Source organism: Macrobrachium rosenbergii, chromosome 13 (assembly GCF_040412425.1).
Source record: "Macrobrachium rosenbergii isolate ZJJX-2024 chromosome 13, ASM4041242v1, whole genome shotgun sequence".
NCBI lineage: Eukaryota > Metazoa > Arthropoda > Malacostraca > Decapoda > Palaemonidae > Macrobrachium > Macrobrachium rosenbergii.
This window is the reverse complement of record NC_089753.1, coordinates 66,211,529-66,218,959: the sequence shown is the minus strand read 5'-3', so window position 1 is coordinate 66,218,959 and position 7,431 is coordinate 66,211,529.

The window sequence follows — 7,431 nt, the reverse complement described above, 5'->3', positions numbered from 1 at the left end:
CCCAGACGTGCCACTTTGTAAGGACGTTTAGTTGCAAAAAACCGCGGCAATATGAAAGAAGCCATGTAACAGAGCGTTAGCTAAGGCTAGGAATACAAATCAACGCTTGCTCAGAAGTAATGAAGGGAAAGCCGTTATTGTGAAGGACTAATCATTCAGTGATAAAATGTCTTACCTGAGAGGCATACAAAAGGAACATTTTTTTCCCCTTAAGTGGGTCAAGTTTCACTAGAAAAAGAAACACTGTTTAAACTGCTGGTAAAACTTGGAATAAACCCTTCGAGATAAAAGGGAGCAATGAAAGAAAACTGAAGAGGAAATAAAAAGGTTGATTTGAAGACTGACTGAGGAGATAATATCTATGAAAAAGAGAATCTTGCAAGTGCAGTGAAATAAGAAAAGAGTAAAGATAGAGTAACTCGTTCAAGGTTCATTCAGCTTTTCACTATATTTCATTTGATGTCACTATTACTCACCAATCTTTAATCTCGTGAGTTGCGAGAATCAGCCCAGGCTGTCCACACTTTAAAAGCTCTTTCCCTTTTTAGATTCTTTCAAAGTATCTCCAGTCTTATAGACTGTGTTGCATGGATCATTGTTCGGTAACACGTAACATTGGCTCTCAATGTTACCTTTTGATTTATAAGCAACATGTGCAGTTCCTTTCTACTCACAGGAATTTTTCTCAGCTAACTCTTGTATCTTAAGAGGCAGAACATATTTTTTTAAATTTAAAAATAGACATTTGATAAAAATGCCTCCCATCTGTGTGTCTTGTCACCTAAGTTCTAGTTATCGCATCTATTTTCTTTTACTATGAGCTAGTATTCTTACCAATGAATCTTAACATTGCTTCCACACATACTGAAATATTAGAGTTCCTTTAAGTACGTGGCATTAGATTAACTGATATATAATCCTTGATACAACTAACATAGCATTTTCTTTTGTAAGGGCTTCATTGCTGTATATTGTAAACAGTTTCCGTTCTAAAATATCCGTTTCCTTGTAATATATAAAGAATAAACTCCGTTTCAAATTCATTTTAATATAAACTTCCGTTTCTTGGTACAAATATGTTATCCGTTACTGAGGAAAGGGTTACCATTCTCCTTCACAGACACACAACCCAAATAAAGCTTTGTGTGTGCCTTTTTTTTCAATTAAATCTTCTGAAAATTTGTGAATATCTTTAAGAAACATTATTCAGTTATTGCTAGATTACCCAAAAGCTTTCAAGTGAAAATTTTCAAGACATTTCTTGTGTCTATTTTTTCTTGGTAATCACAGCGAAAGTTCTCGATAGTTAATCATTTTATTTATGCTACAGGTAACCTAGAAAAAATATTACTTTCATCTTGAAATTCATTCCGACAAGAATGAAAAGTCGAATACTTCCATGTTATTTGAGCACAAATTAAAGAACCGCTAGTGAAAAAAAAGCAGTTTAACCATTAAAACCGAATAAACCGGAAATGGGATTAGCGGAATCGTCTTAACTAAATAGAACTTCAGGTTTTTCTGTCCTCCAAGTTCTTTCCCACCAACATTAGATTGGAGGATTTTTATAATTTTCATAATTTTTGCAATGTAAAAGTATAGCAGGGCAGTAGAATCTGATGAAAGATCGAGTGTAAGCAGGGCTTGGAAAAGTTGTCTTTATTCCTTGTAACAAAGCTTATTTTCGTAATTGCTGCAAGTAGCTATAATTCTAAGCTATATGTGTTGCAACTACAGCTCTTCATGTGTAATTCATTGTTCAGTCAATCAGTAACTATGCCAATGCCCCCCCCCCCAACCCCAAAAAAACATTGTTCGTAACTATAGCATTTGCACTATTTCCTCCTGGATCATATTCCAGGTAAATCTGGCGTTTTTTTTTACTATTTTATCAGTATGTACCCGAGAAAGCAAGAACTAATCATACTTGTCACCAACGTAGGCTAAATTAATTAATCAAACCTTGAAAATTCTAACGGGAAAGATTTATGATGTATAAAGTGACGAGCACCATCAAACATCATTCGAATGCAGTTGGAAATGACCATATGGCATTCTTCGGGTTCAGTATGGTTTCCGCACAGCAGCGACCCTCTAGGAGAAAATTCCGTTCCAACTTCATAAGAAGTTGTTTCACTTTCCCAAGGCAGAGAGATAAAAACGTTCTGAGTTAGAATGCCAGACGTGGTATTTCCAGAATAACTGAATTTCCAACCAAATGGACTTCATCATTTAAGTTTTGTCTCTTCGGACCCTAATTCACATAGCTACGTTCATAAACATAACCTTGGAAAATCTGCCTAAGATTAAAATGTGGCAATGCTGAACAATTGTAATTCCTCTCTTCTTTAAAAAAAAAAAAAAATGCCTCTTTCTTTTTCATCCACCTTCTACACTTTTTTATTTTTCCATGCATCTATAAAAGAATTTACTTTTATTAAGACTTGATTTTTTTCGGACTTTCGCTAAATTTCCTCTGCGTTTTTTTTACTTGATCTTTCTTTTGCTTTCACAGTAGCTCTCATTACCCTTCTGTTGTAACCAACGATATTGCTGATTGCAAGCATTAGCCGACCCTTTATCCGGACTTGTTCATAAAAAGTGTATACTCCGCTCGTTAAGGAAGGGAACTTGTTTATAAAAAAAAAAAATACCGTTTGACAAAGAAGTGGTATATCGTAAGCTTCCTTAAATACATTATTTTATCACTAGAATTATCAGACGCTTTTATTGTTTGATCATAATTACTGGGAAGTTACTATTACACTTTCCAGGTGATCTTTACCCATTATATGTTTGAATTAGGTACAAGAAAATGCGTAACTGAGGTTAATTGCAAAGTTTACCAAGTCCATTAACCGTAATAAGAGTGAGAGTTAATACTAAATAAGTCTTTGCTGACCATCATATTTTATGGTTTCCATCAAAGACAAAACCTAGAATTACCTCGGAACTACGGCGTTTAAATGAAATCTTTTAATCTTTGCTGGCAGAATATTTGATTAACACACGCCAAATACTCTGGCGACTGTTGTCTTTGGCCCACAGTATTTATTGGTGGTCACTAATGTAACCACTGATCCTAGCCGATAAAACTTTACGCAACAGATACAGGAATTGACACATTAACAGATATTGAAGAATAAGAGTAACAGATGAATAGAGCATAATCAAGGAAAGCATAAATCGAAAGGAAAGTGTGTAGCAACCAAAAACCTGCTTCCTTTGCCGAGGATCAAATTTGAGGGAAATGTTCAAGCTTTCTGGTGGTTTAATTAAGGAGATAGCTGGGGGAAGACCTCGAAAAGAGAGGAAAAGCTGAATGAAATGGAAGCCCACAGTCCTAAAATGAAGCCACTGAGAACAGAGGCGGAACCGACTCCTCAGGTGCCCTGCAATAGCTGAGGTCTGGGTAAAAGACATAAACGAAAATGATAACAAAATACTTTTTCATCTTCCCTGAGGCAACAGAGGGTGGAGGTCGAGAGGTGGGGTAATTTTTCTTTTGGTTGCTTTTGGGTGATATCCTATCATATAAAACATTATCACTTGAATTAATGCGTATTATTATTATTATTATTATTATTATTATTATTATTATTATTATTATTATTATTATTATTATTATTATTATTATTATTATTATTTAGGATGAAAAGACCACTAAAAAGTTGACTCCTGACGTTTCATTGGTAAATATATTGATAACTTTTCCCATACTTTTTGAACTTTCGACTTATGAAGGGTCTTTGATTCCTTTATGCCTTAGAACCTGTAGGTTTGTCATACATTCTTGCTGTTGATATAGTAGTGATTACCATTCATCACCTACATCAGTGGTCCTCAACCTTTTCACTAACGAGGACCCCTTTTATCTATATGGGTTTTCCCATGGCCCCCCAGGATATTGAAAGGTCTGTCAGCTTAGCATGATGACTTTATTAAACTAAAAACGAACCAGTGTTATTATATTTGTCAAAAGAAAGATGTATGTAACTGAAAAAATATGAAAAATAAGAAAACCAATAAATGGAAATAAAAGATATACAGAACAGGAAATAAATTATTTCTCATTGACCCCTTTAATGAGATGGCTGATGCTGCTTGGCTACTACCAAATTTTCGATTTCAGGTTTAATGACAGATAGCTTTAGGCGCAGATAAGGTTCTACATTTAGCCTATTTCTGTATTTGAATTTTATATACACTAATTGAGAGAAGGCCTGCTCATATAAATATGTAGTTGGAAATGGCTTTAGTAGCCAGTTCTGGGTACTTATTTTTCACACTTAACCAAAAGTCTGCTAAGTCATAAAGACTGAAACTTGACCGTAGGGAAGTGGCACATAAAAGTTCAACAAGACTATTTTCTTCTCTTGCTGTTAATTCTTTTATACCTTTCACTTCTACATGAAATGGATCCCTAATCCAATTGTTATTAGCATCACGAGGAGGAAAATAATCCCTGAAACTGGTCTTTAAACCTTGCAAATGCTGAATGAAAAGGCTTCTTATTTCTTCAGGGATATCATCCTTAGAATTTTCAAGAAAGTCACGAAGTGTTGGAAAGGATTCAAACACCACTCTGCAGGCGTTCAGACCACAATTTTAATTTCATGATCATGGCTTCCACTTTATCTACAACTTTAAAAATAGTTACGGATTTCCCCTGAAGGCTCAAATTTAGGTCATTCAAATACGTAAATACATCCGACATATATGCCACAGTAGCTAGCCAGGAAAAGTCATCAAACCACTCTATCCCATGAAATGATTTATCCTGAGGAAATAGTCTTATTTCATCGCGGAACTCAAATATGCGGGTGAGTACTTTACCTCGAGACAGCAGGCGCACTTGAGAATGCAAGAGCAGTTGTTCGTGGGCGCTGCCCATCTCATCACAAAGAACTCAAAAATACGGTAATTTAAGGGTTGAGCTTTTATGAAGTTAACTACTTTCACTGCTTCATCAAGAGTTGTCTTCAATTTTTCTGGCATCTTTTTTGCTGCCAATGATTCTCTGTGTATGCAGCAATGAGTCCATGTGACATTTGGTATCATAGCTTGGATCTTTGCCTTGAGTCCTTTGTACTTTCCCGACATCGCTGGAGCCCCATCAGTACTGACTCCCACACACTTTCACCATCCAGTTTCATTGGTAATTATGAAATCATTCACACAATTAAAAATACTCTCACCTGTAGTATGAGTTGGCAATGACTGGCAAAAGAGAAAATCTTCACTAATTGTACCATCAAATTCATACCTTACGAATGCAAGTAAATCAGCACAGTTAGAGATGTCCGTACTTTCATCTAATTGCAAAGAATAATACTGACTTTTAATCACTCTTTTCACTAGCTAATTTTTCACATTTTCAGACTGTCTTCTATTCGCCGCTTCACCGTGGAGTTTGATAATGGAATGAGATCAAAACTCTTTAATATTTTGTCTCCATGCATTCTAGATGCAATTGCTTTGGCACCAGGTAAAATTACTTTCTCTGCTATTGTATGTGGTTTACCACTTTTTGCTATTAGCAAAGACACATCATACGAAGCAGACACGGCGTTCTTATTTTCACACCCAGTTGCTATTTTTTCTATTACATTTTGTCTTGAAAGAAGTTCTTGCCGTCTTCTTTGGAAATGTCCAATAGGTTTGTTGGTACATTCTTTATGCTTCGTTTCAAAATGTCGGCGAAGTTTGACTGGTTTTATACTTTCATTGGACAAAATTTCATAACAGGGAACACATTGTGGTTTCTGTTCACCTTCACTGGCCCTACTGATAAATCCAAAGGATATATATTCCTCAGGATATTTACGGTTTTTACGCTTTGGTTGATGAGTCTGTGTTTTTTCTTTTGAGCCTGTTGCACTTTCCTCTTCTGTGTCATCATTACCTCGTTTTAACGTGCTTTCGGTTTTTAACCACCTATCCATCATACGATCTGAAATTCACAATAAATTGGTCACTGATGAAGTTGGTGCAGCTGAATATAGAGTTTAGTAATCAAGCAAACACATACGCACTAACTATGTACGGACTTGCTCCAATCAGCCTTACCCTGAATGCCATTGTCTGCTCAGAAGATACAAAACGTTCCAACCGCACGTACGGCGAGAAGTTGTCGAAGCTCGACCCTGTACTGGACGTGTTTATATAAATATCCGATCTTACCATACTGTGATAGTCAGAGTCTCTGAGGTGTTAGTTTCAAACTCAAATGTTAAATACATAAAATAGTAAATAAAACTAATATATTATATTTTAATGTATACACACACACACACACACACACACACACACACACATATATATATATATATATATATATATATATATATATATATATATATATATATATATATATATATATATATATATATATATATATATATATATATATATATATATATATATAATGTTGACTTCAGGTTCGTGGCCCGCCTGGATTACCTCTGCGGACCACAGGTTGAGAACCACTGACCTACATACTGTGCTTACCATCGTACTGGAAATATGAGCGTGTATGGTCAGAATAAGAAATTTCTCTATCTCTCTATCTCTCTCTATCCTCTCTCTATCTCTCTCATACGGCTTTTGAGAATTTTGTTCATGAGGTACAAGCAAAAATTACCAAATAAATAAATAGAATGAAAGGTTGAAACCCTGGACGGAAAACTTGTATAATTGCGACATAATCTCATCATTATCCTACCGGTCACATAATAGTGACATCTAACACTACTAGGTTCAGTTACATATCACCTGCGATCCGAACTTCTTCGGTATTTAAGACTCTGTTTTGTTGTTTTGGCTTATGTTCTTGTTGTTGCAAAAAACAAACATCCGATACATGAACTTTAATCGAAAAATTCTCTGCCTTAGTGCAAGTATTGCAAGTGGTAACATTCTTTTTTTCAATTGAATGACCAGTGTTCGATCCCCTAACCGGGAGAGGAAAGAACGATATGGGCTCGAACCTTCAAAATCCAATTTGTCTGTGTTAATTTAAGCGGTGAATTATTACCTGGTTGACAGATGAGTGTGGCCGGTTGCAGGTGGGCTGAGGAGAGAGAGAGCGACAGAGCGGATGTTTGTGATTACTCCGTCCAAATGCATGCTTTGATGAAACTGAAAACGACTCTGTTTTGTTGTTTTGGCTTATGTTCTTGTTGTTGCAAAAAACAAACATCCGATACATGAACTTTAATCGAAAAATTCTCTGCCTCGTAGTGCAAGTATTGCAAGTGGTAACATTCTCATTTTTCAATTGAATGACCAGTGTTCGATCCCTAACCGGGAGAGGAAAGAACGATATGGGCTCGAACCTTCAAAATCCAATTTGTCTGTGTTAATTTAAGCGGTGAATTATTACCTGGTTGACAGATGAGTGTGGCCGGTTGCAGGTGGGCTGAGGAGAGA